The sequence below is a fragment of the Mirounga leonina genome, unplaced genomic scaffold (genome assembly GCF_011800145.1).
Source record: "Mirounga leonina isolate KUSES-001 unplaced genomic scaffold, KU_Mleo_1.0 Mir_154, whole genome shotgun sequence".
In the NCBI taxonomy this organism is placed as follows: domain Eukaryota; kingdom Metazoa; phylum Chordata; class Mammalia; order Carnivora; family Phocidae; genus Mirounga; species Mirounga leonina.
The window spans coordinates 54208089-54234554 of NW_023270389.1; the positions used below are offsets into that span (position 1 = coordinate 54208089).

Below are 26466 nucleotides of genomic sequence, written 5' to 3' on the forward strand. Positions count from 1 at the left end.
AAGAAAGAAAGAAAGAAAGAAAGAAAGAAAGAAAGAAAGAAAGAAAGTCCTGATGACTTGACGATTGCTACGCCTCAGCCAGGGGCTGCACTGCCACCCTGACAACTTGGCCAAGGCCACTTTGGATGCCATTTCCAAGACCTACAGCTGTCTCACCCCTGACCTTTGGAAAGAGACTGTGTTCATCAAGTCTCCCCATCAGGGATTCACTGACCATCTTATAAAGACCCACACCAGGCTCCTGCTATGGCCACCACACAGTTTTATACAAGAAAAATAAAGTGAATCCACACAGTTTTATACAAGAAAAATAAAGTGAATTAAAGCTTGTTTAAGGGACGCCTGGGTGGCTCAGTCAGTTAAGCATCTGCCTTCAGCTCAGGTCATGATCCTGGGGTCCTATGATCGAGCCCTACATCGGGCTCCCTGCTTGGTGGGGAGCCTGCTTCTTCCTCTTCCGCGCTTTCTCACTCTCTCTGGCAAATAAATAAATAAAATCTTAAAAAAAAAAAAAAAAAAAAAAGACTGAAACCAAGCAAGACCTTGAAGATGCAGCCAAGTTGAACTTCTGTTTAACTCAGCGGTATTCAGCTCCCTGTGATCTCCCAGAAGTCAGGCTGAGAAAATGACAATGCACTGTCACTGCAGATGGTATGACAAGCACTCTGAGCAGACAAATACATTGGCATATGGAGAGAAAGCAAATCCTTACCCAGAAAGAGGCCCCCAAACTCAAGACTGGAATGTCCTGAGCTTCTGAAACAATTTAAATGCCCAACAATGAGAGTATTTAAATATATGTTAGTGTAAGTGTAATAAGGAATATAAGGAAGCTACAAAAAATATGCTTTCAAAGAGTCTTCAATGACATGGGAAATTCTCATAAAATCAGATACAAAAATTACATATACAGAAGGATCCCAATTATGTTGAAAAGTAAATTCATAGGGGAAAAAAAGGAAGTCTGCCTAAATGTCAACAGTATCCTTGGGTACCAGGATCATGGGTGAATGTTTTCTTTCTTATATATTTCCATGTTTTTGAAACTAAAATATAAAGTCATATGCTTAAAAAATTGAATCATACAACCCAAAATTAAGAGTCTATAATACAATGGGCCTATATTCTTCAAAAATATCAATGTCATGAAAGAAAAGGAAAGGCTAGTAAATTGATTGTTTTATTTTTTTTATTACTTTTTTAAATAGCTATTTATTCTGCCTGTGTATTTTGAATAGAACACCTAGTTGATAATTCATGGAAGAAATTTTTGGTAATCATTTTCTTATAATATAAGTGGTACATGCTCATTTGGATAAAAAATTTTTAAATATAGTACATCATTAGTTTTTGAGGTAGTGTTCAAAAAAAAAAAAAGAAAAGAAAAGCTATGGAAGAGCTTGCTTATGAAGTGATTATGCTGGGAGGGCTCTGAGGGCAAGGCCCATGTCTGTCTGGTTTGCTGCTGCACCCTCCAATGTCTGTTACATTTCATGACACATAACACGTGTGCAATAAATATTTATCAAATTTTTTAAAAATGTTTTTAATATAAATAAATTAAAAAATCAATTCCAATTCCGTCACCCAACGTCTTAATATTTTATCTTCAACCTTCCAGACATTTTTACCCATATATTTTTCATAACAACACTGTCACACTCTACATAGTTTTAGAACTTCTTTGTCCACTTAACAGTACAATATTATTCTTTAGTAATAAAAAACCTGCCCACAGTAGAAGCTAAATGCCCACTGGAGGCATCTCTTCCTACGGTCATTGAACAAGCACATTCAATCAACTACACAATAGCTGGGTAGGCCACAAACAATGAGGACTTATTTTTCAGGATAAAAATTACAGCATATGGTATGGCAAAGTATTTTTTCTTCTGATTTGTGATTTTTGTAAATAAGAAATCTTGTAAAAGTATAAGACTAACTCACTATATACTGCTATTTAATAAATTGTGCTTATAGAGAAAAATATTGTCTCATTCAAGACACGTGGTTACTATACATTAAGCATTTGTTGTTAATGTCAACATTCTTGAATAAAGGCAAATTTTATGGGGCACCTGGGTGGCTCAGTTGGTTAGATGACTGCCTTCGGCTCAGGTCATGATCCTGGAGTCCCGGGATCGAGTCCCGCATCGGGCTCCTTGCTCGGCAGGGAGTCTGCTTCTCCCTCTGACCTTCCCCCCTCTCATGTGCTCTCTCATTCTCTCTCTGTCAAATAAATAAATAAATAAAATCTTAAAAAAAAAAAAGGCAAATTTTATGTCCTTAATTAATTCATTTTATATATGAATAAAAATCATGGAATGCTTAACTTGCTCAACAGAACAGACCACAGAAAATTCTCCTGGGGATTCAAAACAAAAAATAAAAAACAAAAACACAACTAACCTAACCAAAGTATATACAGATCTGGGATCACAGATGTTAAATCTAAAAGGGGACTTAAAAGGGCACCTAAGTGGCTCAGTTGGTTAAGCGTCCGACTCTTGATCTCAGCTCAGGTCAGGATCTCAGGGTGGTGAGATGAGCCTGGTGTTAGGGCCTCCACGTTGATCATGGAGCCTGCTGAAGATTCTCTCTCTCCCTCCTCCCACTCTCTCTACCTCTCCCCCTCTGGTAGGGCACACGCATGCTCTCTCTCTCAAATAAATAAATAGGGACTTAAAGATTATCTGATCCCTCCCTTCATCTTGAAATAAGGAAACTAAACACAAAAAAGGATGATCTGAGTCATGGTTAGTTAATTTACTCAACAAATATTCATTAAAAAATCTACTAGGTGCCGGGTCCCATGCTCAGCTGTGTATATACAAGGTTTAGCAGGACAGATATTTTCTCCAACTGCACAGAACATACAGGCATCTTGCTGACAGGCAGTTAGTCTCCTGTTTTTATGGCTGGATCTTCTGATTGTTATTCCAATGACGTTTCCCCTTTCATTCATTTGTCCCAATATTCAGTACCCACTACGTGCCAGGCTGTTGTAGGTTCTGAGGACAGTGAACACGGCAAAGCACTTACCCTCATGCAGCTTGCATTCTAATAAGGTTCAGAGACAGACACATAAACAAAAACAAATCAGATCATGACAAGTGCTATGAGAATATTTAAGGATGATTAACAAAACAGACAGTCCCAGGGAAGAGGGGATGCACCTTTAGCAAAGGCAATCAGAGAAGTACCCTCTAGTTCCAGAGATGAAAGTAATATAGTAGTTACATTTATAGCAATTAGGTCTACAAATCTTTCTCCTCATTTATAAAGAAGATATTCAACAGATAGCCTCAGAAGTCAGGACATTTAACAGTAAGGCCTGTTCATTTCTAATGTTTCATTTTATCATAGTTTATTCTGCTTTCTGACTTTGGGCTAGGCCAGTTGTCCTGACAGTATGCACCATGGAAAGGAAAATTCACTTCATAGAATATTCAAGAGTATGCTATTTAACCATTACAGACTCTTTAATTTATTGTTTACTCAACCAATGTTGCTTATGCTCCCATTTGCTCTACTTAATGCTCTTTATGCCAAAAAAATAATCTCAATTAAATGCACTAGCATAATTACCAGTGGGAAAAGTTTTAATTTCAAAAGATAGCCAAGTTCTAAAGAGAAGACATATGGAATTTAAACTATAAATACACATAGATACCTGAATTATTCCAGCTGGCACATCTGACAATATATTGATTACTAGATGTTCTTCTGCAGACTTAGATAATAAAAACAAAAAATCTATTTTAAAAATCTACATGGAGACCTAAATGCAACATACATGGTCTATATCTGAAAATTGTTTCCTTCATTTAATCAGTCAAATTCTAAATTTATTTTCTAGCAATCACATGGAATAACAAAAGAGCATTTGTAGTTCAACCCAACAACTGCACTACTGGGTATTTACCCCAAGGATACAAATGTAGTGATCTGAAGGGGCACATGCACCCCAATGTTTATAGCAGCAATGTCCACAATAGCCAAACTATGGGAAGGGCCCAGAGGTCCATCAACAGATGAATGGATAAAGAAGATGTGGTAATATATACATACAATGGAATATTAGCAGCCATAAAAAAAATGAAATCTTGCCATTTGCAATGATGTGGATGGAACTACAGGGTATTATGTTAAGTGAAATAAGTCAGAAAAAGACAATTATCATGTGATCTCACTGAGATGTGGAATTTAAGAAACAAAACAGAAGTTCATAGGGAAGAGAGAAAAAATAAAACAAGACGAAACCAGAGACAGAGACAGACCACAAGAGACTCTCAATCATAGGAAGCAAACTGAGGGTTGCTGGAGGGGAGGGGAGTTGAGGGATGCGGTAACCGGGTAATGGGCAATAAGGAGGGCACAAGATGTAATGAGCACTGGGTATTATATAAGACTGATGAATCACAGACTTCTACCTCTGAAACCAATAATACATTATATGTTAATTGAATTTAAATTTTAAAAATCTTAAAAAATAATAATAATAAGAGCATTTCTAGTAGATACAGCAACTGGCTAGCTCAACTTCTGTTCTGCATCTATTTATTTGCCTTCCTATACTGCAGAGACTAGAATGCTAAAAAACAAACAAACAATAAAACTTCATTTCCCAGACTCCCTTAGTAACTAGCAATCTCCATGCATTTCAGTTTTCACTATTAGACGTACTTCTGTACAACCTGAATTCAGAGTCAAATTAAATGGGGGAGAAGCAGTACTCAAGGCGTTTTGCTGGTGTAGGTCTAGCAGGCAACAGAAAGCTTTGAAGCTAACAGTGCTGACAACAGTCTGATCATGAATCACAGCTAAGGTAGAATATTCCAGAACACAACAGTTGCTTCAAGACTCCTGGAAGTGGCGAAAGCAGCAGTGGACATACAGATTTCCTAAGATTCCAGTTTCCTAACTAACTACAGTAGTAGTTTCCTTGATGGCCAGTAACGCAGTGTCATTCTGAAGCCATTCCTTGAGGGTCAGCCTGGAGTATAATCCTCCAGCCCTTCCAATGATTAGCAAGCACCTAATTCCTTACGTTAATTTTTTTCTTCTTAAATAGCTAGAGTGGTTTAGATCATCTGCAACCACACCCTTGAGTGATACAGTAGTAAGACAATTACATGGAAACATAAACTGTCTGAACACTTTCATGTTTTCAAATATTCAAAGTAATCTAAAGTGGTCTGGACTCTCAATAGATACCACTGATTGAGGTACATCATATAATTCTTCATTTTTTTTCTGAGCAGTAACAAAGAGAAGCCTGGATTTTAAAAACACAGCTACTCTGGGACGCCTGGGTGGCTCAGTCAGTTGAGCATCCAACTCTTGATTTCTACTCAGCTCATGATCTCAGGGTTGTGAGATGGAGCCCCACATTGGGCTCTGAGCTCAGTGGAGAGTCCGCTTGGGATTCTCTCCCTTTCCCTCTGCCCCTCCCCAGCTTGTGTACATGCCCTTTCTCTCTAAAATAAATATTTAAAAATAAATAAATTAAATAAAAACACAGCTACTCAATTCATTGTCATTTTTCATTTGAACTCATTATGATTTGATATTTGAAAATTATACTAAACAAAAAAACATTCTCTTTCCAACCCTTGCTACTTTGAACAACTAAATCAGTACCTTTCATATGGCGGACGGCAAGTATATGTAAGCAACTGAGTATGGGTGGAATGATATAGATGATTCAAACTAATGGATAAGCCAAAAGTACATTTGTTTTGATTTCGGGGCAAGAGATTGAATTATGAAAATGTCATAGATAAAATTAAATGCATTATCATAAAATCCATTAACTTTATTGTAAAACTACACACTCTGACAGAAAATATAGGGGAGGCTCCATGCTAAAATTTTAGGAAATTTCTATAAAGGCTGGAATAGTATAAAAATTTCCCAGAGTGACAGAGAAACCAATCAGATAGATAATTTCCTCAGCATATTTGTTTTTTAATATATTTATGGTTTTTCCATTTTTTAAAAAAAGAAAAATTGAACTAAAAGTCAGAAATCTATTCACTGAGGTAGATAGAATCTACTTGATAAAAGGTCCCTCTAGGACTCAAAAGAATACTCTTATTTCCTAAGGGTATTAATGACATACCTTTTCATGCAAAAATATGATATAAAAGAAATAAAGTCATGGCCACCAGACTTTCCCCTGAATGATGAATAGTATGGCCTGGGTTCCCATCTATGAAGAAAAGTAATGTAATAAATTGAGGCTTACTTTTATCTCTGTCACTTAATACAAGTCTGTTCTCCAGTTCATGGGAAAAATAGAAGTGGTTCAGCAGATCCTTCTACCAGGAGCATGTCTACTATAGGAAAGAAGTCAGCCTCAGCTGCAAGCCTTTTTCATGAATAAATTCCCACAGTCCTATCAATTTACAGATTCAAGTTTTTCCCAACTTCCCCAAAAAAAATAAAATAAAATAAAGGAATTTAAAAATAATGTTTCCTGATTACTCAGTTTGTGAAAAATGTGTTACTGGTTGTGGAAAGATACAACAGAATAGAAAACAAGGTCCCTATCCCCAAGGAAGTATGAGATTTTTTCAATCTATGTAAAAAACAAAACAAAACAAAAATTATTAAAGCCTCTGGAAACTGTTAGTGATCCTTATTTGGGGGAGTTCTTGTACATCTTTTCTTTAGTACCTGCCCCTTCATTCTTCTCAATAATTCCATGTGGCATATGGAAAATTTTACTTTTTTTAAGATTATATTCATTTATTTGAAAGAGAGAACACAAGCCTGAGCAGGGGGAGGAGGATGGGCAAAGAGAGAGGGAGAAGGAGACTCCCCACTGAGCAGGGAGCCTGATGTGATGCCAATGCTTGGTGATGCTGACACGAGGCTCAATCCTGGGACCCTGACATCATGACCTGAGCCGAAGTCAGAAGCTTACCCAAATGAGCCAACCAGGCACCCCGAAAATTTACTTTATTTTTAAATTCTCTTAGAACCTCATTAGTCACCTAAAGATGGCATGATATGTCACAATGACTACATGGAGAATCACTGTCCCCAGTGCTATGGAAAAGCTAAATGAGTGAATGAAACAATACAGCTTAGCAAGGGTGGATCCTCACTAAAGAACATCCACTCACGCCTGTTCGTAATCAGATACCCCGCCTAAAATTTAACCATGATTCGAACCTTGCAGATATGAATGAGGCAATTCACTTCTTGTGAATTTGAATTCTTCAGTGCAGTAGCTAAAGGTCAAGAAATTGGGTTAATGAGAACATGCCACTGGGGTGGCGATGGAGCAAGAGGAGTGGAGAAAATCAAAGGCAGAGACTATTTATTCTCCACTGCAAGTGGGAAAATCATGGAATAATGTCTTTAGGCAATATAACCCTGTTGGTGATTTTTTTTTAAGGAACTTGATTGTTCAGCTTATGGATTATCTGTGTCCTTTAGTGCTTCTTTTTGCTTTTAGTGTCATCTCTTAACTATTTCACTGGTGATTAGCACCTCTACAGAGGATGTAAATGGAAAGGAGATTGAAGTGAATGAAACTCAAAGGTAGCCTTTGATTATCATAAAATCACTACTAGGCAGTAAGTTCAAGAAAAAAGATTTATTGTAAAGAAAAGACTAAAGTGAGTGGAATCTTCACCTCAGCTAAATTCAACTTATAACAAGCAGATTTATAAAACACTTGAAGGGTTAATTATAATTCTTTGCTTTGGAACAGTCTCTCTTTTTTAAAAATTATCCCACTTATTATTATGTTTAATAGATATAAAATTCTTGGGTTCAAAATAATGCTTTAGCTTACCAAAATGTGTTTTACATATGGTTTCAAGAATACACCTAAAGCAGGGGCACCTGGGTGGCTCAGTCAGTTAAGTGTCCGACTTGATCTCACCTCAGGAGTTGATCTCAAAGATCATGAGTTCAAGCCCAACAAGGAGCCCACTTAAAAAAAAAAAAAATACACCAAAAGAAAGCTTACTTGCATTATGGGGGATGGTTGAGTGGCTAAAATTATGGTTGTTTTAATTTATTTCCATGGTTTCAGGGCCTATGCAGAAGTGAAACAAAGTTCTATGATTTAGGTTTTCAATATTGACTTTTTCCGATTCATACTAGACTCTTCTTTGTATCACTAAAATCTATAAATGGAAAAAAATGTGGGTCCCCAGATGGAAAAAGAGAATCTTATTTTCCATAACCATAAAATAGAAAACAAGTGTTACACATGTTCAGATTCCTAATAAGCCAGAATTAGACAGATATTTCAACCTGGAACAACATTAATTTTCCAAATGAAGTCCTTGAAAAGATAAAAGGAAATGCCCCAAACAGCAAAAATACTTCAATATAAAGCCACAAGTAGTCCTGTGTGGAATTACCACTACAAAATCTTAATAATACTCCTTCATCCAGAAACATGATACTTTAGTAACAACTGTGACACAAAAAGTTTTGTGTTTTGTTTGTTTTGTTTTTGGCTCTTTCTAGATTATAGTCAACAAATTCCATTTATTCAACAAAGATCTGATGTGCAACGTGTTTGCTATGAGAATTACAAAGATGATCTTGCTCCCAAGGAACTTAAACCTGGGAGAAGAAAAAGCATTAACGGGAATAACCACAAAGCCACACAGTTTGCATACAAACCCAAGGAAGGGCCCAGGGGCTAAATTAGTCAAAAGAGAAAAGATGCGATGTGGCTGGGGTTCTCAAGGAGAACTTCACACAAGGTGGCATTTGAACACCAAAAAAGACAGAAATGGTATGCCAGATTTAGATAAGGACTGATAAGGAGGAAAAGGAAGGAAGAAGGAAGGAAGGAAGAATAAGAGGATAAGACAGGGCAAACTGTCCTTTTTTTAATTTTATTTTTGATTTGGAAAATTTCGAGCTTACATAAAAGTAGAGAGAAGGGCGTAATAAATCTACATGTATCTATATTCCACTGCCATAATTATCAACCTATAGGCAATCTTGTTTCATCTCTCTTCTCACCCACTCCACGTCTCTCTCTCCTACTAGATTATTTTGAAGCAAATTCCAGATAGTATATTATCAGTAAAGATTTAAGTATGTCCCTTTAAAGGTAAGGGCTCTTTTTTTAGACTTACTGTGGTATTTATTTTTATATTAACTTAACACACACTGTCCTAAGTGCTTTACAAATACCAACTCATTTTATCCTCAAAACAACCCTAGAGGGTAGTTATTATATTATTCTTATCATTTCACAGGTGAGGAAACTAAAGACCAGAAAGTTAAGTAACTTGCCCAAAATTGCCTAGCTAGTAGTAAGTGGCAAAACAGGATTTGAACCCAGGTGTTCAGGCTTAGCTCAATGGTCTTAAACACTATACTACATTATCCTGCCAGTAAATATTTGGTTTACTCCTTCAGTGTCCAAACATAACTTACTCAAGTGTCAGTTTTCCATCCTATGTTTCAACTTGTCTTCAAAAAAGAGACACTGTTAGTCCTTCAACCACAAAGGAAAGGTACAATTGCACACATTCCAATGGAATAACATTGGCTTTTCTAGTAGCCTTCATACATGCAATTCAGACAAAGTAATCATGAACTCTAGAAGTTCTGAATAAATGCAAGTACTCTGGGCTCACAAATCACACATGTGCATTTGACAAATCATGAACTATGTGAATGTCATATTTTGATGATAAAAACAGAGTCCTCACATTATTTTCAAAAATACAATTTCAGGGCGCCTGGCTGGCTCGATCAGAAGAGCATGCAACTCTTGATCTCAGGGTCGTGAGTTTGAGCCCCTCAGTGGGTGTAGAGATTACTTAAATAAATAAACTTAAAAAAAAAACACTCCAATTTTATCAAGTAGGCACTGCATACCTTCTGACTGTAACGTCTAAACAGAAGAACTCTCATAGATACCACTGAAACACTGAATTATTTTGTCCTGCACAAACACCACAATTATTTAATTTTAAGTAATCTTTAATTATGAAAACTACTTGTTTCCCCAATTCTTTCAAATAATTATGAAATTAACCAAATTAACTTAATCACTAAAATATGCTTATGTGTGTGTATATATAGATATCTGTACGTGATATATACACGTATTAACGGCATCCAATTTTAATATCTGAAAATTTAGATATCTGAAAAATACTCATGTTTGTATATATGTGTATGGATTTGACATCCAACTTTAAAATATAGAAAAACTACCATCTCTGACTAGGAATTGAAAAAGCTGACTTTCGGGGCACCTGGGTGGCTCAGTCAGTTAAGTGTCTGCCTTAGCTACGGTCAAGATCCAGGTCCTGGGATAGAGCCCCACCAATGCTGGGAGACTGCTTCTTCCTCTCCCTCTGCCCCTCTCCCGCCGCTGCTCACTCGCTCACTCTCTCTCAAATAAATAAAATCCTAAAAAAAAAACGCTGGGTTTATATTACAGTAAGTTTTCAAATGAGTTCCAGGAAAAGAATTATCTACCATTTACTAAATAATGTACTTCAATAGACACTTTACCTGTGGCAAGAGGCCATCTCACATTCCTAGCCTACAGCCAAGTTACTCTTGGAAAATAGAAACGTTCTTATTTTTTAAAACACTCATGGTTATAATATCACATAATGAGAGACTCAACATAAATGTGTCTCTGGTTTGGATTAGAGCTACATCCATTAGGAAGTAAAGGAAATAGTGCCTAAGGAAAGATTTGATAATACCATTAGAAATGCTTATTTTATTGACATTGAAAGAAAAGATAAAAGAACATCATTTGCTTACTTTCTGGAGAAAGGAAAAGAAAAAGCGTATAACTTTCCACATATTTTAAACCTCACAATGAAGAATATCAGGCATTTTCACAGCTTCTAGAGCATAACAGCTGTTCTTTAGAACAAAGGGGGTACTGAATACTTCCTTAAGAGATACCTGTTTCTCATCCCCAAAAGCCACCTGTCCTTTGAGACAAATTTCTCCCAATTTAAGTAATTTATCATGTCAGTTGAAATGCCAACTCCTAACTAGGAAGGAGAGACACAATTCATGTGACAACATTAATCTCCCAGTCTGTGCCTCTTCCCCCTGAACAGTCCTGATCCTCCTTGACCTGCTTTCCCTTTCTTTTGGTCCAAAACCCTAATCATCCTGTACCCTGCCATATAATTTCCTTATTTATTATGTCCATTGTTTATCAAACTCCCCAGTTAGAATATGAGTTCCTGGAGGACAAGAATCTTTGATTTATGGGCTTTGTTGTCTATCTCTTAAAATAATGCCTGACACATAGTAGGTGTTCAATAAATATCTATTGAATTTGGGGTTTTAAAGTAATATTTTGGGGCACCTGGGTGGCTCAGTCATTAAGCGTCTGCCTTCGGCTCAGGTCATGATCTCAGGGTCCTGGGATCAAGCCCCACATCGGGCTCCTTGCTCAGCGGGGAGCCTGCTTCTCCCTCTCCCTCTGTTGCTCCCTCTGCTTGTGTTCCCTCTCTTGCTGTGTCTCTCTCTCTCTCAAATAAATAAATAAAATCTTTAAAAAAAATAAAATAAAGTAATACTTTATATACTTTATAGCAAACATTAATGAAGATGGAGCACCTACCACAGGCCAGACACCATGCTGTGTCCTTCATGACCATTTAAAAAAAATCACAACAGCCCCGATAAATAAGTAATATTTTACTTATGAGAAATGTGTCACCTACAGAGATTAGGTAACTTCACAGCCAGTGAAGCTTATTCAAGATTTCTTCATCTTAATGTATGATTTGACTTGATTTTTTAAAGGACTGACACATTAGATCTTCAAATATTCAAACCTATCCAATAACTACAATAATAAAATGTGAGTTAACAAAGCCGATCAAGTATCTTCACAAATTATGTCAAATAGAAAATTCAGACCCTAGAAGTAATTATGGAATGATTTTGCTCCCCCTTGCTATAATTATACTACTCCCTTGATCTTAATAATGGCAAAAGAATAATTTCCATAATATTTTACAGTTGATAATATGCTTTTACAAATATTATCAAATTTGACACAAACTATAAAAAAATCTATAATCTTGTTCTTCAACTGATTCCAAAGAGAGAAAAAAAAAACATCCTGTCCAAATTAGACCTGAATGAGACACAGATATTCAGAAAAAGACCTCCTAAATGGCGAGTTCTGTAATTTCCAGAGCAGATAATAGCTTTCCGAATTTTCTCTTTCCTATCAAAAGGGACGAGGAGAAAAGCAACATGGTTCTACAAACTCAGAGCACAACTTGGCCTGGCCAGGATGCCAAAAGTGGAGGGAGCTGTCCTCTTAGTCCCCAGTACTCTCAACTTCACTTTTCTTAGAAAATGCTAATGGAAAATAAACAGAAACAATATCCAACTAGGAATCATTCATTCATAAAGTATTTTGACAATATTTAAGATCCAACATTCACTGAGTGGTTACTCCATGCTCAGCACTATGGGAGATCCAGTTAAGTATAAGACATAGTTCCTACCATGAGAGACAATGGACTCTGAAAAACAAACTGAGGGTTCTAGAGGGGAGGGGGGAGGGAGGATGGGTTAGCCTGGTGATGGGTATTAAAGAGGGCACGTTCTGCATGGAGCACTGGGTGTTATACGCATATAATGAATCATGGAACACTACATCAAAAATTAATGATGTAACGTATGGTGATTAACATAACATAATAAAAAAAAAAAGACATAGTTCCTATGCTCAAAAACTAGCTGGAAAAGCCAGATATGAAGATGTAAAGATAAACAATGGAAAAGTAAACTGCAAAAACAAAAAAATCTAGAAACTGGGAGATAGCAAAGAAGCATTATCATCTCAAATACTTGGCATTTGGTAATTCATTGCAAAGTCTGTATTAGTAATACTTTTTCAAATTCAACTTTCTGTTACAAAGCAGTACACTTTTTTTTAAATTTTATTTTATTATGTTATGTTAGTCACCATTCATTACATCATTAGTTTTTGATGTAGTGTTCCATGATTCATTGTTTGCATGTAATACCCAGTGGTCCACTCAATACGTGCCCTCCTTAATACCCATCACTGGGCTAACCCATCTCCCCACCCCCCTCCCCTCTAGAACCCTCAGTTTGTTTCTCAGAGTCCATAGTGTCTCATGGTTCATCTCCCCCTCTGATATCCCCCCCTTCATGTTTCCCTTCCTACTATCTTCTTTTTTTTTAAACATATATTATATTACTTGTTTCAGAGGTACAGATCTGTGATTCAACAGTCTTGCACAATTCACAGCGCTCACCATAGCACATACCCTCCCCAATGTCTATCACACAGCCACCCCATGCCTCCCACCCCCCACCACTCCAGCAACCCTCAGTTTGTTTCCTGAGATTAAGAATTCCTCATATCAGTGAGGTCATATGATACATGTCTTTCTCTGACTGACTTATTTCACTCAGCATAATACCCTCTAGTTCCATCCACGTCATTGCAAATGGCAAGATTTCGGATTTTTTGATGGCTGCAAAATATTCTATTGTATATATATCCCACCTCTTCTTTATCCATTCATCTGTTGATGGACATCTAGGCTCTTTCCATAATTTGGCTATTGTGGACATAAAGCAGTGCAATCTTAAAATCCTGTTAAAATTATACTTACTCTTGGGCTACCTGGGTGGCTCAGGTGGTTGAGTGTCCAACTCTTGATTTCGGCTCAGGTCATGATCTCCAGGTCACGGGATCGAGTCCTACGGCCTCCACACACAGTAGGGAGTCTCCTTGAGATTCTGTTTCTCTTTCTCTCTCTCTCTCTCTCTCCCCTTCTCCCTCTCCCTCTGTCCCTCTCCCCACTCATGCTTTCTCTTTCTCGCTCTCTCTCCCTCTAAAATAAATAGACAAATCTTAAAAAATATATACTATATACTTATTCTTTAAGACCTAACTCAAAAGTGACAATCTCTGTCATTTTCTCTGCCCTTCCCTCAATGCTCCCAGGTTTTGTCATCTCTCAAATTTTCTACACACCATTTATTAGGGAATTACACTTTAAATGTTCTCTTTGGCAGGTAAAAACAATCAAAGGAACAACCAAATAAACAAAAAAAGGAAATTAGGATATATAAATTACATAGGTCACTGATACAGCAACAGAGCAGTGGTTATCAAGAGTTACTTAGAAATCCGTGTGGGTGTTTCACAGTGATTGTACAACTAGAAATGTTAAACATCCTGAATTCTTGGAAGAGTCTTCACTGAACAACTATCCTGCATCCTGCATGATTTCCCAATCTTTTGCTACACATTCATGTAGCTGAAATTATCTGAGCTGGAGCCTAATTCTGTTTTATATTTTAACAAGGATTTAGGCAATACACTGAATTTTCAGGGAATGAAACTACCATGTGAATTAAGAAAAGACTGTTGTTCAGCATTTTGGAAAACCAGGTCCCTGACAGCAATGTATCCACCTGTTCTTGTAGCTCTAGACACTGACATCGAGTGGTGAGTAAATACATGGTTATGTATTGTGTCACTCCATTCTCAACAATGTATACTGGTTCCTCCCTGATCTCCCTCCACTCCAAATGGCCCTTTCTGCCCCATCACTTCTGACAATGTCCAATGCAATTTTTTTAATTCTAGCATTTGAGGTCATTTAGAATCTCCCCTCCTTAGTGCATACTTGACATTGTGACTAAGCTATTCCCTATAAATGCCAGACTTTTTCTTGTTTTCAAGTGTTTACTCATGCCATTTCTCCTCCAGATACACCTTCCACCTTTCTCTGTCTTCCCAGATCCCATCATCCTCCAGGGCTCACCTAAGGGATCCTTCTCTGATAAACTGCCTAGATATTATCTTTCAGTATGGTCTATTTCTCCTTAAATTGCCCATTACAAGACAGGCTGTTTTGCTACTTGATTGTATTCAATTTAGCATTTTATTTTACAGCCTTATGCTATTTTCTCATTGTTTCATGTCTTATCTTTCCCCAGGAGAATATAATTTTGAGTGCAGGAACCCTTCTACACCTCTTTTTGATACCTAATCTATTTTGCTAAGTGATTGGAATAGAGTACGTGTTCAACAGAAACCTATTTAACTGAAGGTCAACTTCACTTTTTATCTCAGGGAGTTGGGGTAAACCTTTTGCAGAACACTGAACAATGTATAAGAGACTTCAAAGGCTTACAAGTCCCAAATGAGTAAAAGATGCCCTGATCATCAGCTGGTTCACAATGAAAAAATAAACACATTAGTTTTCAATTGGTCCCACCTAAAATTTGTCTTCTTAATAAGGATATAGTGAGAACCCACAAAAATTATATATGTTATCAATTTTACTTTATATCAGTAAGGAATACAAGGGGCAATTTATATCAGATATCATTTCTTAATATTTTTACAATAATAGAAAACATAATAGTAGGACATGAGTATTTAAACAGATCCTGAGACAAGCCAATTGAACCCTGATTGCAAGGCTTGTTCTTCAATGGGCATTTATATCTTGCTAGGCACTATATCAGCATTTCCAGTAGCTTCCACCAATGGTGCCTAATTATGGCTTTACAACCCAAATTACTAGTGAAGAAAACTGAATGTGAGATATGAGCTACTATAATTAAATTACAGAAAACATCAGAACTTCCAGTATTTAAGAATTAACTTGAGGGGCACCTGGGTGGCTCATTCAGTTAAGCTTCTGACTCTTGATTTTGGCTCAGGTCATGATCTCAGCGTTGTGAGATCAAGCCCTGTGCCCAGCTCCATGCTGGGTGTGGAGCCTGTTTAAGATTCTCTCTCTCCCATGAACCATGAGAGACTATGGACTCTGAGAAACAAACAGGGTTTTAGAGGGGAGGGGGGGGATGGGTTAGCCCGGTGATGGGTATTAAGGAGGGCACGTACTGCATGGAGCACTGGGTGTTATACGAAAACAATGGATCGTGGATCACCACATCAAAAACCAATGATGTATTGTATGGTGACTAACATAACACAATAAAATTAAAAAAAAAAAATTCTCTCTCTCCCTCTCCCTGAGCCCCTCTCCCCTCCCCTCTCCCCGCCATGCCCCCAGCACTCACAGGCGCATGCACAATCTCTCTAAAAAAAAAAAAAATTTGTGAGTTCCATGTAAAAGTTATCTATCCCCACTTTTAATTAGTTGAAGGTTTAAACTGAAAGTAACTGGCAATAAGTTGATTTCTGTTTTGATGTATTAGGAAATATTTATTGCCTATGAGCATTAGTTTAATTTTTGAACAATAAAAATAAGGCAGAGCAGTAAAATATTTTAGTAGTCATAACCCAGCATCATACCTCACTGAAAACTCATGATTATTAGTCATGACATGAATCCATATGCAATTAAGTAAATGGAAAAAGAAAAATGAATAGCCAGAAATTTCAGGTCAAAAGCTTAAGTTTTTACATGGATATGGATACAGGAAAAATATGATTAGGATCAACTAGAGAAGAGGAGTTCTAGAGTAAACCAGCACAATTCAACAGTGAACTACAAATGACAGCTATAACTACGCGTTTCCCTTATGAGGAAATGCCTCTGAATAGACAAACTTGAGCAAGAATGAAAATCGCACACAAAAGATCTCAGGAAACTTGAACTCTGCTAAGATCCTATATGGCCAAGCTATGAGCAAGCAGATGACAATTCCTCAGGCATGGGGAGGGCAGCACCAAGGGGGAGGGCAAAGGAAATAGCACTTGGATTATGTGCCAGGTGTCTTCACATACCTTAATTCAAAGAGAAAAGTAATAGTTTGTGCCCAAAAGCATTCACAGAATGGTTTTCTCCAAAGACCAAACATATGCTCAGACACACAGCCTTGAGAAAAAAGCACATGCAAGAACAATTAGCCTTGCAACTGTAATTTAAGAAACAGTATAAAGGACACCAAGAAGCTTCTTTTCTTCCTTCTCACATTGCAAATGTTCTATCAGTGAAAGAGAGAAAATAAAAAACAGTTTTTCAATATATTGAGGCTACTCCTTGCTTAATAAAGCAAGCCAGAGTTGCCAAGAAGCCCAGACTTAGAAGACAGGGAATTCTCCTTTCTGCCTGAAAAACTTTCTAAGTTGTGACATCACTAACTCAATTATGCATGTCTGTGAAGATGGCATTAAACAGGTGGATCTGAGCATTTCAAATAGATCTGGCATGAAGCTATTTCTTGCTCAAAAATTTCCACTCACTCACGCAATGCACAAATTGCAACGTTGAGGTTGAAAACAGGAAAAATCACTTGGCTTAACACCAAGTACTTCAGGGCGTTGCAGTTTCTGCCCCTGGCCTGCGCAGACCACAGAGAAGACATGCCCGGAATGCCACAAGCACAACTCGGGACACCACTTGACACCTTCACGAGGGAGGGTAAGTCCCAGGGCACGAACCAAAGAATTACAAAACTGGTTAGTTCTAAGAGATCCTGTTAGAAAATCACACTACGATCGCTTAAGCAAGAAGTCCCTAAAGAAATGCTTTACCATCGACATTCTTTATAGCAGGAGGATGATATTGGGTGGAAAAACACAGATGTCAACCAATGCTTTGAAGAGTAATTCATGAGTTGAACCCAATGTGGACAAGTTTTAGGAATAATTAACCAATTTATTTCATTTACATCTTACAACTTATGCATGCATACAAGTGACATATGACAATAATCTATTTCTAAAGTCTGCGAGCTTTTCCAGTAAGTACAAAACAAAAATTCTAAGTGATAAGAAAGCATTGTGTTTAATTAACAATGGTTTTCTTTTTCTTTGTTAGCTATATATAAAATAATTGGTGCATCTTAAAATTATGGTATCTTTGATGGATAAAATATGGTAGGCTATGGTAAATACAGATATATAAACATGTATTTATGATATATGACCACTGATGTAAACTCCACAAATACCAAATACTAGAATGATAGGGATTCCCTTTGACACTCAAGCATGTAAACTTGGGGTCTGTTAATAATTTTTAAAGTAGATTATAAACATGAAGTATACACCATTCCAAGAAGACATTAGGTTTAAATAAAAGTAGATTCAAAGGAAATGCAGAAAAATTTATGTGACAATACCATAAATATAAGAAAAATACTTTGGTTGCATCTAACCTTAGTTTAGGTAACATCTGAAAGGAAAATCATATGCCCTGCATCTGTCTCCCCACGACACATTACTTGGGTACCTATTAGCAAAAGAATCATGGACTGGATAAACCCCAATGTTACCTATCAGAGCCTAGTACAGATGTGACTTTTACGTTCCAAATATTTTAGGTTCAGAGCATGAACAGCCACATTAAAATACAGGTTTTTTAGCAAAATAAAGTAATCATAATAGGGACAGGGAAAGGCGTATTCAACCACTTAAGCAGTAACCATTTCCACAAGACTAGACAGAACTATACCAAATTTCTAAAGCCATCACCTCTCACATAGAAGTTTGCTTCAAATCTGTTCCAAGCCTGATCTTCAGCCCACTTATCCTTTGGGGAGGTCTGAACTCGAAGGTCTTGACTCCTATCCCTGCCCAAACCGTTCCAGGCTTTTCTCCATGTGCTGTGCGGAATCCTGCTGACTTTAGAGGCTGTGCTCCATGTGTGGTTACACACATGGCTGAAAAGTTTAAAAATGCTTGGCCTTTATTAGAAACTCACATGCACCTAAGCTTTTTTAAAAAAGACCTTAGAAAGGCTTCAGAGAGGAAGCAATATGTAAACTTCAACTTACCAATCAATTCCTCTGAACACTTGTGTGAGATTTTTGAGATAAAGAATAATCATTCCCACCTCAGAATTCACATTAGCTAGTACAACCCTCTGTATACAGCAAACACTCAGTAAAGTTCTAATGAATTGAATTAAAATGGCAGGAACAGGAAGAGCAAAAGCATTCTAGATGGAAAAAGCAGGGTGGGTAAAGACACAAGGGAGAGAAAGCACAAGTGTTCCAGAAAATGGTATCTATGGTGTGTGAGCGAGAGAAAGAGAAGACTATGCTGAAAAGTAGTTGGTGGCCAGATCGTGGAAAGCTTTCAATGTCATGTCAAGGAGTTAGGAGTTTTGGGGTTTGTTTGGTTTTTTTTTAAGATTTTATTTATTTATTTGAGAGAGGACACAGCGAGAGAGAGGGAACACAAGCAGGGGGAGCGGGAGAGGGAGAAGCAGGCTTCCCGCTGAGGGGCTCGATTCCAGCACCCTGGGATCATGACCTGAGCCGAAGGTAGATGCTTAACGACTGAGCCACCCAGGCGCTCCAAGTTAGGAGTTTATTATGTAAGAAAAGGGAATGGTGGTGATTAGGGTTGTGCAAGAGTATTTAAGATGATTTAGAAGGGGGTTAAATAAGCTGTTGTGATAGAGAAGAAGGATGTAAGTCCTGAACTGGGGCAACAGCAACAGAAATGTTAAAGCACCATCAGAGAGCAAAGGCACCACTCAAGTAGAACCCACAAAATTTAGTAGATATGGAGAGAGGAGAGTTGAAGAAAATATGAAAGTTTCAAGGTTTATTGAATGTGACAACAGTAAAGTCCATCAATACACATAGGAAATGAGCTATCTGGGGAAGATATAAATCTATTAGCACAAGTATGAGCATTTAAGTTGAAAGAAATCTCGGCATACATCGAGACTGATGTGAGAATGGGATCCAGGCTCAAAATCCCAAAGTCACCGGCCCAGCTCAACCCTGATAATGGGTGAGATCATAGAGGAAAGAAGCTACTATTGGTAGTTATAAAATATGAGAAATTGTTTTTGTTCTGCCCTAGAGGAAACTGTATGAATGTGAATGTTTCTTCCTCCTTCCTGATAACAAAACTGTCCGATATTTCTCTTTTCCCCCTGACTACCAGGGTGCTTACATGTGTTCAATTCTACAATTATGTTAATCTTTATGTTTGGAAATTTTCTCTTGTCCATTTCTTGGTCTAATCTTAGTTACTTACTTTTCTTGGCCCTGCCTCTTTACTTCTATTTTATTGTTTTATTTTCTATGTCCAATACTTCCATAAATATTTATTACAAAAAAATGAGTCAATGAATGAATGAATATGGTTGGTAGGAAGCCACCTCAAATTCTTTGTGGAAAAGCAGGATTTAAAAGTTAAATTAAATTTTGGGCGCCTGGGTGGCTCCGTTGGTTAAGCGACTGCCTTCGGCTCAGGTCATGATCCTGGAGTCCCGGGATCGAGTCCCGCATCCTGCTTCTCCCTCTGACCCTCCCCCCTCTCATGTGCTCTCTGTCTCTCTCATTCTCTCTGTCTCAGATAAATAAATAAAATCTTTTAAAAAAAAAGTTAAATTAAATTTTAATTTAATTTAAATTTAATTTAAACTTAAATTAAAAAATTGTTTTATTTGCAGGGTGATAGCTAACTTCTTATGAATTACAGGAATGTTTCTCTCCAATTAAGAAAACCTGCTAGATATTAAATGTCTGTTTTTTAAAAGGCAAATTAAGGGATTATTAATTTCATTATAAAACAATTTAGGCACACAAAAGATTCTTGCTCTGAATTAGAACTTCCAGAGACAAAATAAAAAAATTTTTCTTCAAGCAAGAATTACTTTTAGCAAGGGGCGCCTGGATGGCCCAGTCAGTTAAGTGTCTGACTCTTGATTTCAGCTCAGGTCATGATCTTAGGGTTGGGAGACCAAGTCCCGTGTGGGGTTCGCACTCAGCACAGAGTCTGCTAGAGATTCTTTCTCTCTCTCTCCCTCTGCTCCTCCCCCAGCTCACACATGTGCTCTCTCTAAATAAATAAATAAAATATTTTAAAAAAACTTTTGGCAAGCAAAATCTGACAAAGCATCTCTAACATAATGATGCAAAGCATTAAGAAAACACTATTAACTAATGTTCAATTTATATACCATTTTTTTAATAGAAAGGTAGGGATGTGGGGACTGGTGGGTGGGAGAGGGAGAGAAAGAATCTTAAGCAGGCTCCACACCCAGCTCAGAGCCTAATGCGGGGCTCAATCTCATGACCCTGGGATCATGACCTGAGCCAAAATCAAGAGTTGGACACTTAAACCGACTGAGCCAACCAGACACCCCTATATACCATTTTTTAAAGAGAGAAGCTACTGAAAAAAACAAGTCACACAACGACAATTCAACAATAAACACTGTACCCCATTCCAAAGAGAGGTGTTTGGTGTGTGTGTGTGTGTGTGTGTGTGTGTGTGTATAGTATCTAAATTATAATCTCTTTGTGCTTGTCTTGGTTCTAGCCTAATAGGAAAGGCCCCTTTCTAAGCTCAGAGGCCTCCACTTAATACACTATGCTTCCACAAGTCCTATCTGTTCTATAGATAAATGATAGTTTGTCCTCTACCCGGCAAGCCCTAATGTAAGCTCTGTTAGCTCCTTTTAACCACAAGACCGGTTACCAGGTTCTTGTTCTCCTCACTGGCACAACTCCTTAATGTGCAGGCAGTTGATGGAAAATATGCAGGGTAGATCTGAATTTTACATATTCTCCTTCTACATTTGGTGTAGAATTCACCCACCCATGGGTCTATACGAAGAAGCATACAAGTCATTCTGGAGAAATATTAACCTTTTAGAAAAACAACCTTCAGTTATAGGTCTTCATAATTTGTCTTAAATGTAGTGCCAAAAAATGCAGCATTTTAAATAGAGCAGGTGTCTTTGCAATCCTTGCAATGGAGATGATCTCTTAGGCATGTTTTGCTACTATTTTTTAAACTATCATTTATTGAGGAGTCTATGTACTAGACACTTAAAACCCACTTTTTAGACTTTGTAAAAGGAATTGAGATAATGTATATTAGTTCCATTCTGCAGACAAGGAAACAAAGAGAGAAAGCCATGTAAATACAAAGGCCCTTGGCTTTTTGTGCTTACAACACTGTCTCTCTGGATAATTCTTCTGTGTTCAAAGAGCTCATCAGTTCAACAGGGCTCTGAGCATCCCCAGTCTTTCAACATATATTCAGTGAACACCTTCTATCTGTGGGCTTAGTGAAGGCTTCTAAGAAAGAGAATGATAGCTGTGTCTTGAAAGGTAAATAGAATCAGGCAGAGAGTTAGTTATTCTAAAAGAGAGTTGAATAGCAAGAGTATGGATTTGAGTATGTTGGAACCTCTGTGGCTACTAGAAAATTCAAAATTATTTATGTGGCTCACATTATATTCCCATTATTGGTAGATGTTGTGAGGATAATGGACTGGAGGCAGGCAAAGGAGAATCAGGGAGATGGATTAGTAAGCTTTTGCAGTTGTCTAGGTGGGTGATAATGACAGTTTTGATTAGGCTGTGGCAGTGGAAATGGAGAGAAGTGTAGATTCTACATGTATTTTGGAAGTAGAGTCATCATGACTTGCTGATGGATTAGATAAGGGAAGGATGGGATAAAAAATGACTTACAGGTTTTTACTTTGTGACTAGATGGATGGAGTTGCCCTTCCCCAAAACGGGGGAGACTGAAGAAAATGTTGGGAGCAGAATATCAAGAGTATGGATTTGGGCATGTTAAGAGCCTGTAAGATATCCAGATGGTTGGATATGAGAGTCTGGAGCAAAGAGGAGAGTTTAGCTGAAGATATTAATTAGTAGTTGTCAGTATTTTGTTGATACTGAAAACTTTAAGATTGTACAGCAAAAACTATAAAACATCAATGAAAGAAATTTAAAAAGACCTAAATAAATGGAAAGACATCCTATATTCATAAATTGGAAGACTTAAAATTATTAAAATGATAATATATCGCAAATCAACCTGCAGATTCCATACGATCTCTATAAAAACTCCCTAATTCCAGGGGCACCTGTGTGGCTCAGTCATTAGGCGTCTGCCTTCAGCTCAGGTCATGATCCCTGGGTCCTGGGATCAAGCCCCACATCGGGCTCCCTGCTCCGCGGGAAGCCTGCTTCTCCCTCTCCCACTCCCCCTGCTTGTGTTCCCTTTCTCACTGTGTCTCTCTTCGTCAAATAAATAAAATCTTTAAAAAAAAAAAAAAAAAACTCCCTAATTCCAAAACTTACTACACTACTCAAAACAGTGTAGTACTGGCATAGGGATAGACATACAGTTCAGGAGAAATAAACTATTAAAGGGGCGGCAGGGTGGCTCAGTCATTAAGCGTTCAACTCTTGATTTTGGCTCAGGTCATGATCCCAGGGTTGTGAAATCAAGCCCCAAAACGGACTCTGCACTGGGCATGGAGTTGGCTTGAGATTCTCTCTCTCTTCCTCTGCCTCCCACCTCTAAAAACAAAACAAAATAGGAAAAAACTATTACATTTATGGTCAGTTGATTTTTTTTTTTTTTTAGAGAGAGAGTGTGAACATGACCTGGGGGTGGAGGGAGGGGAAAGGGTAGAGGGAGAGGGAGAGAGAGAATCTTAAGCAGGCTCCATGCCCAGCACAGAGCCCGATGCAGGGCTCAATCTCACAACCCTGGGATCGTGACCTGAGCTAAAATCAAGAGTTGGACACTTAACCAACTGAGCCACCCAGGCACCCCTATGGTCAGCTGATTTTTGACAAGAGTGCCAAGACAATTCAATGGGAGAAAGAGTGACCTTTTCAACAAATGGTACTAAGACAACAGGATATCCACATGCAAAGGAATTTGGACCCCTACCTCAAACCATATACACAACTCACTCAAAATGGATCAAAGACCTAAATCTAAGAACTGAAAACTATAAAACTTTTAGAAGAAAGCACAGTGTAAATTTTGATGACTTTAGATTCAACAGTGGTTTCTTAGCTATGATACCAAAAGTACAAGCAACAAAAAGAAAGTTAGATAAACTGAGATTCATCAAAATTGAAAACTTTTGTGCTTCAATGGGCACTAGTAAGAACATGAAAAAATGATCAAGAGAATGGGAGAAATTTTTTGCAAAGCATATATGTGATGAAGGAATAGTGTCCAGAATATATATGGAACTCTTATAACTCAACAATAAAAACATAAATTACCCAATTTAAAAATGGGCAAAGGATTTGAATAGACATTTCTCTAACATTTCATGAATAGAGGATGCCTTTCCATCTATTTAGGTCTTCTATAATTTCTTTCAATGATGTTTTGGAGTTTTTGCTATACAATCATAAAGTTTTAAATGTCAATGAAATACTGACAACTACTAATTAACATCTTTAGTTAAATTCTCTGTGCTCCACATTATAAAAAAATAAAAAGAAATAAGTAAATTTAACAGTTCACTGTAATTTAGCCCAGTCTCTCCAAAATATAAATATTTCAATATGTAATCAATATAAAAAATTAATGAGACAATTACATTCTTCTTTTCATACCAAGGCTTTGAAATTTGGTGTGTACTTTTCATTTATAGCACATCCCTACTTAGAAGCTTAATTTTCATCAGAAATACCTGATCTATATTTAATGTTATAAACATATAGTTGAAAAAATATTAGAACATACTTAAAAGTTTTCCAATAACTGAATCAATTATGCTTTTAAATTTAAGTTCAAAATTACATAAAGTTGAAAATTCAGTTTCTCAGTAGCAGCCACATGGGGTTGTGACTACAATCTTAAACAGCACTTACCTAGAGTAATCTTTTTTAGATATAAATCAGAGTATGTCACTATCCTGATTAAAATCCTTCCTTCAGTTGCTTACCATTGCAGTCCAGGCAAAATTTAAACTATTTTTTACACCAACAAAGTCTACCTAAACTCCCTTCTGCTACTTTTCCTTGCCATAATTCCCCCTAGCTCAACTTACCTTAAATTCCTACAACACACAGAGCTCTTTGACACCTCAGAGACTTAACACATACTATTCCTTCTGCATGGAATGCTTTTTCCTAGCTCTTCCCATACCTAATTCCTTTTCCTTCAGCTGAAACATCACCTGACCAGCCAGGCTTCCTTGATCAACCTATAAATAATGTCCCTCTCTGTCATGCTCTAGCACTGTGTCATGATCATTTCTGTCATGGCATCCATACTAAGTTATAATTATACACTTTTTATTTGCTTGTTGTTGATCTTTTCACTATACCACATGCTCTTCAATGACCGGGAGTATGCTTGTTCACTTATTAATGCCTTTCTGCTGCCTAAGACAGTGCCTGGCACACAGAGTGTTCAATAAACAACATCATATGCTGCAGATAAATCAGTATGACAGAGGCTGAAACCTCTCTATTGTATTTGTTGACTCATTCACTCAGTATTTACTCAAAAGTTACTATATGCCAAAAGTGACCCAGGCTCTGCCCTCAAGAAGCTCAGAATGATAATGATAGAAGTAGATAAATAATTTAATACAATGTAATAAGTATAACATTAGAAAACTACTCACAGTTATGATGCCTAGAAGAGAGACAAGTAACTTGGGAAAGATGAGAAAGTGGAAGGTAACTGAGGTACCCAAGAGAAGAGGAGAAAGGAAACTTGAGTTAAAGATAATAGGAGCTAGCCTGGTGAAGGATCACATTGTTCCTTATAAAGGGACTCATGTGATATAGGCAAAGAAATGTGAAACAGCATGGTGAATGTGTACAGGGCATGAAAAGCAGCTGGATCCAGGCATAACAGATAACCTGGAGAGGCTGGGTCATTGCAGGGCCTTTTATGCCATGCCAAGAACCTTGGATTTTATGTGGTTGGCATTAGGACTTGAAGAGTTTTCACCAAGATAGTGACATCATTTAATTTTAATTCCATATCAATCATGCTATGGCTGTGTGGAAGCTAGGTTGGAGGGTTACAGATGGCAAACGCATAAAGTCCATTGCTATAGTCCAGAAGATGAATGATGCCAACTTGAACCCAGTGGTTGTAGGAATTAAGCATAGGTGATCAATTTCAGAAATACTTAGTAAAATAAGCTGTTTAAAAATCATCAGTGACCTTGGCAAGGGCAGTTTCAGTATGCTGATGGGAATGGAAGATACATTTTTTTTTAATTTTATTTTATTATGTTATGTTAATCACCATACATTACATCATTAGTTTTGGAAGATACATTTCATTCCTTATCCACAGCTGCAGAAATCACAGGAATTGTGGAAGTGGTAATTACAAGCTCCCAAATCTGGTTGCTTATTAGGAGCACCAGGAGAACTTTTGAAAAATACAAATTTTGCTGGCTTAACTCCAGACCCACTGAGTCAGTCACCATGAGTCGAGCCCAGGAACCCTCATTCTGACAAGTCCCTTTAGTAAATCTTACAGAGATATCCACATATTTGCCTTGGGAGATGTTGGGATAGACCAGTCTTTCAAGTATATTTAAACCTTGTAATTCAAATCTATTTGATTCCTGGGTTCAGACAGTAAGAGTTCAGAAAGTAAAGGCTGTAAAGATAAGGAAGGAGCTAAGCCAACAGCAGAAGAGGGCAGAGGTTAAAATGGGAGAATCCTAAGTAGATTTATAGCATTAAGAAAATGGATAGAGGGGCATCTGGGTGGCTCAGTCGTTAAGCGTCTGCCTTCGGCTC

General features: G+C 37.4%; 1 protein-coding gene and 1 pseudogene across 5 annotated transcripts in view; one reads left to right on the top strand and one right to left on the bottom strand.

Annotated features, from left to right (window-relative positions):
- Positions 1 to 280, top strand: part of LOC118013753 — a 1151-nt pseudogene extending 871 nt beyond the window's left edge.
- Positions 1 to 26466, bottom strand: part of DNM3 (dynamin 3) — a 559032-nt gene that overhangs the window by 517940 nt on the left and 14626 nt on the right. The gene's annotated exons all lie outside the window — the stretch shown is intronic.